Consider the following 14,104-nt stretch of genomic DNA (forward strand, 5'->3'; position numbering starts at 1 on the left):
TTGTTTGTTTCGCAAATAAAACTATTTTGCATCTTCAAAATAGTAGGCATGTTGTGTATATCAAATGATACAAACTCCCACATTTTTTATTTAATTCCAGGTGGTAAGGCAACAAAATAGGAAAAATGCCAAGGGTGAATACTTTCGCAAGCCACTGTGTGTGAAGTCTGTTGTTAGACTTGTGCATTGATTTGAGCATACATGCCAATGCCTCAGAAGTACAAAGCAATGGTATTATATTCCTCTTAATATAGAACCTCATCACCCTGCTGTACCTCCAGGCTAAGAGTACTGCTCCTCCCCTGGGCATCCGTGACCTTGATGCAGCCTTATACAGCCTGATAGGCAACAGGGTGTCCTCCATACGATGCACTGCTCCCATTATAGCTTATAGGGACTGTATGAGCTCTTATAAAGGCTCATAGGTTAGCTATGTTTCCCTTGTGAGGGTTCATATACTTCTTATGCTGCTCTTGTGTAGGTTCATAGTTATGCTGCCACCTTAGCTTAGGTTAATTATGTCCTCCATACTATTCTACAATTACAGCTTCTAAGGACTCTACAAACTAAAAACAAGTGGTTCTATATTGTGCCAAATATCAGCATACTTTTCCAACCTTTTTGAGGATAATAAAAACAATCACAAATAAATGTTTTGATCCTGTAGCAAAGCTAACGAAAAATCAGTATTCCCCAAGTAAAGATGGCCTTCACTTCAGCAGTGGTGAATTCATGAACTTCTTCGATAAAAAGATCATGATCATTAGAAAACAAATTACGGACACCTCTTTGAATATGCATATTTCTCCAAAACTCAGTTGTCCTGATTCTGCACAGAACTGCCAGGACCTTGGCTCAATGTAGACACTCAAGTTTTTATTTTACTTGTATTGCTCAACACATTCACTAAAATAGTTATGGCATCTAAACTTTTCAGCTGTCTACTGGACCCTATTCCAACTAAACTACTGAAAGAGCTACACTATACATTGGGGCAAAAAAGTATTTAGTCAGCCACCAATTGTGCAAGTTCTCCCACTTAAAAAGATGAGAGAGGCCTGTAATTTTCATCATAGGTACACTTCAACTATGACAGACAAAATTAGAAAACAAAATCCAGAAAATCACATTGTAGGATTTTTAATGAATTTATTTGCAAATTATGGTGGAAAATAAGTATTTGGTCACCTACAAACAAGCACGATTTCTGGCTCTCACAGACCTGTAACTTCTTCTTTAAGAGGCTTAAGAGGCTCCTCTGTCCTCCACTCATTACCTGTATTAATGGCACCTGTTTGAACTTATCAGTATAAAATACACCTGTCCACAACCTCAAACAGTCACACTCCAAACTCCACTATGGCCAAGACCAAAGAGCTGTCAAAGGACACCAGAAACAAAATTGTAGACCTGCACCAGGCTGGGAAGACTGAATCTGCAATAGGTAAGCAGCTTGGTTTAAAGAAATCAACTGTGGGAGCAATTATTAGGAAATGGAAGACATACAAGACCACTGATAATCTCCCTCGATCTGGGGCTCCACGCAAGATCTAACCCCGTGGGGATAAAACGATCACAAGAACAGTGAGCAAAAATCCCAGAACCACACAGGGGGACCTAGTGAATGACCTGCAGAGAGCTGGGACCAAAGTAACAAAGCCTACCATCAGTAACACACTACGCCGCCAGGGACTCATATACTGCAGTGCCAGACGTGTCCCCCTGCTTAAGCCAGTACATGTCCAGGCCCGTCTGAAGTTTGCTAGAAAGCATTTGGATGATCCAGAAGAAGATTGGGAGAATGCCATATAGTCAGATGAAACCAAAATATAACTTTTTGGTAAAAACTAAACTCGTCGTGTTTGGAGGACAAAGAATGCTGAGTTGCATCCAAAGATCACCATACCTACTGTGAAGCATGGGGGTGGAAACATCATGCTTTGGGGCTGTTTTTCTGCAAAGGGACCAGGACGACTGATCCGTGTAAAGGATAGAATGAATGGGGCCATGTATCGTGAGATTTTGAGTGAAAACCTCCTTCCATCAGCAAGGGCATTGAAGATGAAACGTGGCTGGGTCTTTCAGCATGACAATGATCCCAAACACACCGCCCGGGCAACGAAGGAGTGGCTTCGTAAGAAGCATTTCAAGGTCCTGGAGTGGCCTAGCCAGTCCCCAGATCTCAACCCCATAGAAAATCTTTGGAGGGAGTTGAAAGTCCGTGTTGCCCAGCAACAGCCCCAAAACATCACTGCTCTAGAGGAGATCTGCATGGAGGAATGGGCCAAAATACCAGCAACAGTGTGTGAACCTTGTGAAGACTTACAGAAAACGTTTGACCTCTGTCATTGCCAACAAAGGGTATATAACAATGTATTGAGATAAACTTTTGTTATTGACCAAATACTTATTTTCCACCATAATTTGCAAATAAATTCATAAAAAATCCTACAATGTGATTTTCAGTTTTTTTTCTTTCTCATTTTGTCTGTCATAGTTGATGTGTACCTAAAATTACAGGACTCTCATCTTTTTAAGTGGGAGAACTTGCACAATTGGTGGCTGACTAAATACTTTTTTGCCCCACTGTATATACAAAGTATGTGGACACCCCTTCAAATGAGTGAATTTGGCTAATTCAGCCACACCCGTTGCTGACAGGTGTTTGAAATTGAGCACACAGCCATGCAATCTCCATAGACAAACATTGGCAGTAGAAGGGCCTTACTGATGAGCTCAGTGACTTTCAAAGTGGCACTGTCATAGAATGCCACCTTTCCAACAAGTCAGTTTGTCAAATTTCTGCCCTGGTAGAGCTGCCCTGGTCAGCTGTAAGTGCTGTTATTGTGAAGTGAAAACATCTAGGACCAACATCGGCTCAGCCGAAAAGTGGTAGGCCACATAAGCTCACAGAACGGGACCACTGAAGTGTGTAGTGTGTAAAAATCATCTGCCCTCTGTTGCAGCACTCACTACCGAGTTCCAAACTGCCTCTGGAAGCAACGTCAGCACAATAGCTGTTTGTTGGGAGTATCATGAAATGGGTTTTCATGGCCGAGAAGCTGCACACAAGCCTAAGATCTGCATGAGCAATGTCAAGCGTCTGCTGGAGTGGTGTAAAGCTTGCCACCATTGGACACTGGAGAAGTGGAAATGCATTCTCTGGAATGATGAATCATGCATCACCATGTGGCAGTCCGATGAACGAATCTGGGTTTTGCGGATGCCAGGCGAACGCTACCTGCCCCAATGCATAGCGCTAACTGTAAAGTTTGGTGGAGGAGGAATAATGGTCTAGGGCTGTTTTTCATGGTTTGGACTAGCCTCTTATTTCCAGTGAAGGGAAATCTTAACGCTACAGTATACAATGGCATTCTAGACAATTCTGTGCTAATAGGTCTACGCAGACAAGTTCTTGCCTGGTTTAGATCTCATCTGTTGAAAAGATATCTGTTCGTCTCTGTGGATGGTTTGTCCTCTGACAAATCGATGGTAAGTTTCACTGTTCCTCAAGGTTCTGTTCTGGGACCACTATTGTTCTCACCCTATATGCTACCTCTTGGTGATGTCATTCGGAAACACAATGTTTCCGAATGACTAATCTCTTCAGTTGGTCCTATGATTGAGTGTAGTCTGGCCCAGGGGTGCGAAGGTGAATGTCAAGGTACTGGAGTGACGAAGCCCCGTTGCGGTCTCTGCCTGTCCGGCTCCCCTCTCTCCACTGTGATTCTCTGCCTCTGACCCTGTTATGGGGGCTGAGTCACCGGCTTACTCGCGCTCCCCCATGCCATCCTTAGGAAGGGTGGATCACGTCATGCCAGGCTTTTTTCCACTATACTTGACTTGAGTGGGTTGAGTCACTGACCTGATCTTTCTGTCTGGTTTTGCACCCCTTCCGGCTCGTGCAGTGAGGGTGATCTTCGTGGGCTATACTCAACCTTGTCTCAGTGTAGTAAGTTAGTGGTCTGTTGATATCCCTTTGGTGGTGTGGGTGCTGTGATTGGGGTTATATCCTGCCTGTTTGGCCCTGTCCGGGTGTTCTCCAACCCCCCCTGTCTCAGTCCCTCGTATCTATACTGCAATAGTGTATGTGCCAGGTGGCTAGGGTCTTTCCTATCTGCTGTAATTATCCTGTCTTTTCTGGCATCCTGTGTGATCTCTGTCTTTCTCTCTCTCTTTTGCACCTGCAGTCTCAACCTCTCAATGCTCAGCTATGAAAAGCCAGCTGACATTAACTACTGTGGTGCTGACCTGTTGTACCCCATATAACCACTGTGATTACTATTTGATCTGCTGGTCGTATGTGAATGTTTTGAATATCTTGAAGAAGGATCTGGCCTTAATGGCCATGTACCCTTACAATCTCCACCCGGCACAGCCAGAAGAGGACTGGCAACCCCTCGGAGCCTGGTTCCTCTCTAGGTTTCTTCCTAGGTTCCTGCCTTTCTAGGGAGTTTTTCCTAGCTACCGTGCTTCTACATCTGCATTGTTTGCTCTTTGGTGTCTTTGGAGTTTTAGGCTGGGTTTCTGTATAAGTACTTTGTGACATCTGCTGATATAAAAATAGCTTTATAAATACATTTGATTGCTTGATTGAGTGATTGATTGATTGAAATAAAGATTCTTTGGCTTGTAACCATAGCGGAACCCTTTTTAGTGCTATTGGAACCTTTTTTTAAAGATTCTATAAAGAATCATCTTCATCAGGTTCTAAATGGAACCTGTATGGTGTTATAAAGTACCCTTTCCTAAGGTTCTATTAAAAAAAACATGAAGCAAGAGTGTGCAAAGCTGTCATTAAGGCAAAAGGTGGCTACTTTGAAGAATCTAAAATCTAAAATCTATTTTGATTTGCTTAACACTTTTTTGCTTACTACATGATTCCATATGTGTTATTTCATAGTTTTGATGTCTTCACTATTACTCTACAATGTAGAAAAAATAATAGTAAAAAATAGTAAAAATAAAGAAAAACCCTTGAATAACTTTTTACTGTTACTGTATATACGGTATATCTTTTTTAATTGTGATTTATCAGGGGGTGATGCAGCACCCTCAGCACCCCTACTTGATAACCGGGGAATTTAGCATTTGTGGGGGGTATAATATTTCTGCCTCTGTAACTTTCTCACTCATATTTATTCACGATTCACTCAGGATTATCTGTAATCATGGTAGCGTCCACATTAATGTAGAAGTGTTTAGAAACATATATTTTATTCTTATTTACAATTAAAACAACTCCAAAATGACACAATACATAATTTACCATTAATTTATTTTGGGCACAAAATAATCGGAAACACAACCAAAACAAACAGCAAATAGATCCAACAAGCTTGATGTAATCATTGCATGCTATGAATATGGGACCAAATACTAAACTTTTGATTACTTTAATACACATATATGTGAATTTGTCCCAATACTTTTGGTCCCCTAAAATGGGGGGACTATGTACAAAAAGTGTTGTAATTTCTAAACGGTTCACCCCATAGGGATGAAAATACCCTCAAATGAACATAGTCATTGTATCATTTCAAGTCCAAAGTGCTGGAGTACAGAGCCAAAACAACAACAAAAAACGTGTCCCTCTCCCAATGCTTTTGGAGCTCACTGTACTGTATGTTGCCCTTGTGGAAGTTCGTAGACTTCTTGTGCTGCCAACTTAGTATTCATATAGACATACAGTGAACATTTCCCTGACTTTACTCTAAGGAGATAGATGTAGAGAGTTGTAATGTTGAAGACCCTCTTCTCTAACTTTACTCAGAGTAACAAAACGGAAGACCCGTGAGAAGCCAAGTGCCTAACAGAGCTGTCATTTAAATTCAAATGTAATATGATGGTGAACAAATCTCAGGCAGTCTGTTTATCTTTGCTGCTATATGGCAGTGCTGGATGTCGTGGGTAATGTTGTGGGTAATGTTGTGGGTAATGTCTTGGGTAATTAGGTGTTGTGTGGCAGTAATGGAAATGGTCTGATAGACAGACCCGACAGTGTGTATCTATGGGGAGTGTGTTAATGACATTTATTACAATGGAAAAAGCAGTGTGATCCCACTTAAATCCATCACAGCAGTGCAGAGAGTAGAACATAGCAATATAACCATATTTTCTGAGTGAGTGTGATGTGAATGTGTCAGAATGTTACATATGTGAGGAAATTAATATGAAATACCTTGATCCTAAACCTGCACACATTGAGGGACTGAAAATCACTTTCAAAATCACTTTGAAAATGTGTTTTTTTGTTGGTCAAAGATGAAGATGAATCTAGGTCCAGTACAGGAAAGAGCAACCAACAAGCAAACACAGCCCTACAGAAACAGCCAAAGTGAAACCTTCCATTCTGAAACCTCTTTTCTTAACTGAAGCAGTGTCTTTTGTCTCTGACCGTGTCTCAGCCTCCAAGGCATATCACCAGTAAGGAAGGCTGAGACATTTGGAAAAAACACCCACGCTGCGTTTTGCACCTCCGTACCCAATTAGCAATTAGCCAGGCCTTTTAAGTTGAGACCTTTGCTGTGGCGTCTGATCCCAGCCTGATTTATATGCCGCTTGTGCAGTTGCTGATAAGAGAAGGGCCCCAGAATACATATTAGAGTTTTACATTTAATTTTATGATGATTTGCATGTCAGGAGAGCCTTGGGGGCTCCGGGGATAACGTAGCTGCTCTTCAAAAGGATATCTGTGTGCCGCGTGGCAGCAAAGTGTGTAGGATTGCGCTTTTTTGTGTGCAGGTAGGTAATTTACTCCCTGACTAATCTGCAGAGATAGGGAGAAGTTGTAGTAGAAAAATCACTTACACAAAGAACAAAGCTCTCTCTCACTCTCTGAGGCACCTTGTCAAAACCTACGAAATGAACACCATGCATTAGATAGAGATGCTCCCTCAGCATATGGCTGGCATGAAAGAGGGATGTTTGTGTTGACATGTTTGTGTGTGAAAGAGTGTGTGAGTATATAAAGTGTGTGTTCTTATATAAACAGAAAGTGCTCACATTACACCTGCCTTTCACACTATTGACTACAACCAGTCTTCCCAGCAGTAGTCTCTAATGAGATCACAGTCAGGGACAAACGCTCTGTTTAACTGTCTGTCTCGCGGGAGAGACCTGCAACACCATGTAAACATGCCCACTATATCAAACACACTAAACCCACACACACTAATTCAGAAAGCCTATTAGAGCAATGTTTGTCACAAGAAAGAATGTAGGAAAACCTTGAAGACTAGATTACACAGCCAGTTGTACACCATCCCTTACATACACAATATAAATACCATTATAACAAAAAATACCTACACAACTGCACAATCATTCGCAGTGTAAAGACTTTACAATAGTGTAATAACCACATATGAAGTAGGCCTACATCATAACACCTTTGATGAGATCTCCTGGTACTTTCTTATACTTTTTTAGCCAGTAGTTCTGGAAGCGCTCGCAAGCCAAAAGTGATCCCCGGAAATTGCTTATTTAAAGTCACAGGTGCAGATATGTTCACCACGTCATTGATCTCTCTCTCTCGCTCTGCTGTGTGTGCATCAGGAGGTTTAAAAAATACTTAGTCGCCAAAGTTCCGGAGCATGTCTTTAATGTCTTACCTACTCTATCAAACTCATATATACTTTTCTGATCATATATTTGGTATTTTCATGATAATTCATGTAATTATCCTGAAAAGGTATGAACAGCAGGAGAACAGACATGCTTTGGAATGTACATCTATAAGCATATTCCTCTTCCTGCCAGCCAGCGTAAATAGCAAGCTGTCACTTCAGCTTTAATGAGTTCTAAGGATCCATTATTAATGACATGCCAAACAACTGGATGGCTCAGGGCTGACTGCACATCCTATACACTGTGTCTGCTCTACACACACTCACGCATGCAAGCTACACACACACACACACACACACACACACACACACACACACAGTGTCCCAGAGTGTGGGGAAATACGAAACATGTAAGTATGATGAGATTCTTACTGTGAACAATAGAACTGCAGTATAACAACAGAATATTGTCATTAATTTATTTCCATATTTAACTTTGTAATTGAATAAGGTGCATCACCACGAGAAGGCATTCCCTCATGGTGAATACCTGGGAGCTGTCCATTCAGCACTGCCCTGGTCAGCTACTCCTGACAAGCCATCAACACACTCTACATGTGCAGGACCATGGACAGCGACAACTTCCAAAACTAACAGAGATCAGTATTTCCTCACCACAAGTGATGATTAATTTTAGCAGCAAACTGTAGTCTTGTCCACTATCCTACCCCATGGGCAAAACAGTGCTGCTCCCCTCGCCCATATAAGTTGCACCAGCCACCTCCACAATCTTTACGAGAAAATTAAAAATGAACCAAATTTCAGACAGTTCTTACCTGAAACATCCGACATCAATCATCGGCTTTTCTCTCTGAAAAACGGTGGTATGCTGCTTCCCCGGCACGCTACAGAGAAATGCATTAGCCTGGCGATGGACGGAAGACAGAACAGTCGCTCCAAGGCTCCACTAGCCCCTCAGGCTAAGATCAGGAGACAATTATCGTATTCCTGCATCATATCAAATGAACATTATTCTGGATTCCGTTTATACCTTTTCTAATGATCAACTCTATACAATTATTATTATTATATTATACAGCTGGTTTGTTTGGAAAGCCTCCCCGCAATAGAGTTGTGGCTCTCGCACTCCCGCCTTTAGCTCGCCTGCGCTACTCCTCTTGGTGGGAGAGGCTGATGTTATTCGTGATGATTAGTTTTGATGGAGACCTTCCACGGGCACTTTTCTTCTAATGGATGGAGAGACACTGCTGTGTGCCAGGCAGGGAAACAGCAGATGATGGTGGTTATATAAACTGTAGCTTGTGTCAACTGCCACTATCTATCGAAATCAAATATGTATCCTACTATACATTAGAGAAAGTACACCTCTTGAACACTGTCGGGACCAATGGACCAAGAGGAAGAGATAGGAGTCAGACTGTTGACTGTTCAGAAAGAAAGGGATAAAGTGTGTCTACATGTCTAATTTCATTATTGTGTATGTTTTTTTATTTCCTTTCCTTATCTCTCTTTCTATCTTGCTCTCTCAGTCAGGTAAATGTTTCAGTTTTAATGCAGCCCAATAAGTCATGCAGCTCATATATCCACTGTAGGTGCTGATCAAAGGGCTTAGAACACAATAGTGACACCATGCCCGTAAGCCACCAATAGTGACACCATGCCCGTAAGCCACCAATAGTGACACCATGCCCGTAAGCCACCAATAGTGACACCATGCCCGTAAGCCACCAATAGTGACACCATGCCCGTAAGCCACCAATAGTGACACCATGCCCGTAAGCCACCAATAGTGACACCATGCCCGTAAGCCACCAATAGTGACACCATGCCCGTAAGCCACCAATAGTGACACCATGCCCGTAAGCCACCAATAGTGACACCATGCCCGTAAGCCACCAATAGTGACACCATGCCCGTAAGCCACCAATAGTGACACCATGCCCGTAAGCCACCAATAGTGACACCATGCCCGTAAGCCACCAATAGTGACACCATGCCCGTAAGCCACCAATAGTGACACCATGCCCGTAAGCCACCAATAGTGACACCATGCCCGTAAGCCACCAATAGTGACACCATGCCCGTAAGCCACCAATAGTGACACCATGCCCGTAAGCCACCAATAGTGACACCATGCCCGTAAGCCACCAATAGTGACACCATGCCCGTAAGCCACCAATAGTGACACCATGCCCGTAAGCCACCAATAGTGACACCATGCCCGTAAGCCACCAATAGTGACACCATGCCCGTAAGCCACCAATAGTGACACCATGCCCGTAAGCCACCAATAGTGACACCATGCCCGTAAGCCACCAATAGTGACACCATGCCCGTAAGCCACCAATAGTGACACCATGCCCGTAAGCCACCAATAGTGACACCATGCCCGTAAGCCACCAATAGTGACACCATGCCCGTAAGCCACCAATAGTGACACCATGCCCGTAAGCCACCAATAGTGACACCATGCCCGTAAGCCACCAATAGTGACACCATGCCCGTAAGCCACCAATAGTGACACCATGCCCGTAAGCCACCAATAGTGACACCATGCCCGTAAGCCACCAATAGTGACACCATGCCCGTAAGCCACCAATAGTGACACCATGCCCGTAAGCCACCAATAGTGACACCATGCCCGTAAGCCACCAATAGTGACACCATGCCCGTAAGCCACCAATAGTGACACCATGCCCGTAAGCCACCAATAGTGACACCATGCCCGTAAGCCACCAATAGTGACACCATGCCCGTAAGCCACCAATAGTGACACCATGCCCGTAAGCCACCAATAGTGACACCATGCCCGTAAGCCACCAATAGTGACACCATGCCCGTAAGCCACCAATAGTGACACCATGCCCGTAAGCCACCAATAGTGACACCATGCCCGTAAGCCACCAATAGTGACACCATGCCCGTAAGCCACCAGTAGTGACACCATGCCCGTAAGCCACCAGTAGTGACACCATGCCCGTAAGCCACCAGTAGTGACACCATGCCCGTAAGCCACCAGTAGTGACACCATGCCCGTAAGCCACCAGTAGTGACACCATGCCCGTAAGCCACCAGTAGTGACACCATGCCCGTAAGCCACCAGTAGTGACACCATGCCCGTAAGCCACCAGTAGTGACACCATGCCCGTAAGCCACCAGTAGTGACACCATGCCCGTAAGCCACCAGTAGTGACACCATGCCCGTAAGCCACCAGTAGTGACACCATGCCCGTAAGCCACCAGTAGTGACACCATGCCCGTAAGCCACCAGTAGTGACACCATGCCCGTAAGCCACCAGTAGTGACACCATGCCCGTAAGCCACCAATAGTGACACCATGCCCGTAAGCCACCAGTAGTGACACCATGCCCGTAAGCCACCAATAGTGACACCATGCCCGTAAGCCACCAATAGTGACACCATGCCCGTAAGCCACCAATAGTGACACCATGCCCGTAAGCCACCAATAGTGACACCATGCCCGTAAGCCACCAATAGTGACACCATGCCCGTAAGCCACCAATAGTGACACCATGCCCGTAAGCCACCAATAGTGACACCATGCCCGTAAGCCACCAATAGTGACACCATGCCCGTAAGCCACCAATAGTGACACCATGCCCGTAAGCCACCAATAGTGACACCATGCCCGTAAGCCACCAATAGTGACACCATGCCCGTAAGCCACCAATAGTGACACCATGCCCGTAAGCCACCAATAGTGACACCATGCCCGTAAGCCACCAATAGTGACACCATGCCCGTAAGCCACCAATAGTGACACCATGCCCGTAAGCCACCAATAGTGACACCATGCCCGTAAGCCACCAATAGTGACACCATGCCCGTAAGCCACCAATAGTGACACCATGCCCGTAAGCCACCAATAGTGACACCATGCCCGTAAGCCACCAATAGTGACACCATGCCCGTAAGCCACCAATAGTGACACCATGCCCGTAAGCCACCATTAATTACTTTCTCGTCCTGAAATTGGGAGTCTACTTGGGCTCAGAGAGATGTAAAGGAAGGGCAAACATCAGACACAGGAAAGTGGAGGGAGAGGAAGGGTGAACAACAGACACATGAAAGTAGAGGGAGAGAGAATGGAGAGGGTGAACAACTGACACAGGAAGGTGGAGGGAGAGAGAATGGAGAGGAAGGGTGAACAACAGACACAGGAAAGTGGAGGGAAAGATAATGGAGAGGAAGGATGGACAACAGACACAGGAAAGTGGAAGGAGAGAGAATGGAGAGGAAGGGTGAACAACAGACACAGGAAAGTGGAAGGAGAGAGAATGGAGAGGGTGAACAACTGACACAGGAAGGTGGAGGGAGAGAGAATGGAGAGGAAGGGTGAACAACAGACACGTGAAAGTGGAAGGAGAGAGAATGGAGTGGAAGGCTGAACAACAGACACAGGAAAGTGGAAGGAGAGAGAATGGAGAGGAGGGGTGGACAACAGACACAGGAAAGTGGAAGGACAGAGAATGGAGAGGAAGGGTGGACAACAGACACAGGAAAGTGGAGGGAAAGATAATGGAGAGGAGGGGTGGACAATAGACACAGGGAAGTGGAAGGAGAGAATGGAGAGGAAGGGTGAACAACAGACACAGGAAAGTGGAATGAGAGAGAATGGAGAGGAAGGGTGAACAACAGACACAGGAAAGTGGAAGGAGAGAGAATGGAGAGGAGGGGTGGACAACAGACACATGAAAGTGGAAGGAGAGAGAATGGAGAGGAAGGGTGAACAACAGACACAGGAAAGTGGAGGGAAAGATAATGGAGAGGAAGGGTGGACAACAGACACAGGAAAGTGGAAGGAGAGAGAATGGAGAGGAAGGGTGAACATCAGACACAGGAAAGTGGAAGGAGAGAGAATGGAGAGAAATGGTGAACAACAGACACAGGAAAGTGGAAGGAGAGAGAATGGACAGGAATGGTGAACAACAGACACAGGAAAGTAGAAGGAGAGAGAATGGAGAGGAAGGTTGAACAACAGACACAGGGAAGTGGAAGGAGAGAGAATGGTGAACAACAGACACAGGAAAGTGGAGGGAGAGAGAATGGACAGGAATGGTGAACAACAGACACAGGAAAGTAGAAGGAGAGAGAATGGAGAGGAAGGTTGAACAACAGACACAGGGAAGTGGAAGGAGAGAGAATGGTGAACAACAGACACGGGAAAGTGGAAGGAGAGAGAATGGAGATGCAGTCAAAGAGCGATAGAGATTGGGAAAGAGCGCCATAATGTGCTATTATCAGCAACTCTATTATGACTGGGTTGTTTTCTTACAGTTGTTTGGTAACAATTCTCCGAGTGAGTTAGCGTCACCTTGGTCACTCAGCCCATAGTAGTGGTTATTGTCCTCACAACGGTGCACCACCTGTGGATAATTTGGTCCCTGTTACCACTGAGGGGAGGATATGGTCCCTAACTACCAGCACACTGATGAGTATGATTGTGTCAACTTTGAGGATCTCTCAATGATTGTGGTAACTTTGTGTTAGTATTGCAGTGGTTTGGTGATCTGATCTGTTGATGATGAGAAGCCACATACAGGGAGACGGTAGGCTGGGCACACCTTCAGGCATGTCTTGTTTGATTGGTCTCCTGTGGTATTCCACCACAAATTGGTCAATATTAAACACCAGTCAGTCAGTCAGACATCAATAATACTTCATATTTAAACTTCCTCAGTGGAGGTGCTCATCAGAACAAGGGGAGCTCATGGCTGTGTGCAATCAGCCTGCCCTGTTGTATTCTCATTCAGGCTTGTCATCTGAATCCTCCCATTCACAGTACAATGAGGCTGTGTGATGTCCTTCACATTCTGAGGCTAAACATCTCCCTCATTGCCAGAATGTCCAGCAACAGAACAAGGTATTGACATAGCTAGCACTTTCTATGTCCCTGTCTCTATGTCCTTGTGGTATTTGTGGACAACTACAGTATGTCTGTATCTTGCTATTCTGGTCAATTAATTTAAATGAGAATAATTGTGTTTTTTCTCCCTCCAGTTAATTTAAATGGAGCATTTATGCTTAAAATTGTAATAGATAGCCACAGGATAGAACACAGAGCTCTTTGAGGAGAGAGGGACTCCACTGTACCAACAGTTTACAAAGCACGGTCCTGGGACTGGCCTACCATACACTCACATAAATGCACGCACAACACGTGTGCTCACAAACACACAGAAAACACTCATGCATGCACATGCTTGTGCTTTCCCAAAAACTTGAAAGCCTGTCAAGCCTTTCCTGAGGTCTTTGGTGCCCTCTGCTGTTAGAAAGTGGTAAGTACACCTTAACATTGATCAAACTTCAGTTCCACTTAGGAGCCTCAAACGCAGGGGATTTGTTTTGGAAAACACTGTATCCGATAGTGGTGGGTTAGGGAAAGCATACACTAGATTATGAATCATGTTGCTAAACCAATCAATCAGTCAATGAATCAATCAACAAACCAACCAATCCATCGGCCAGTTCACTTTATTAGTGATGAGGTACCT

The sequence above is a fragment of the Oncorhynchus clarkii genome, chromosome 5, assembly GCF_045791955.1.
Source record: "Oncorhynchus clarkii lewisi isolate Uvic-CL-2024 chromosome 5, UVic_Ocla_1.0, whole genome shotgun sequence".
Taxonomy (NCBI): Eukaryota; Metazoa; Chordata; class Actinopteri; order Salmoniformes; family Salmonidae; genus Oncorhynchus; species Oncorhynchus clarkii.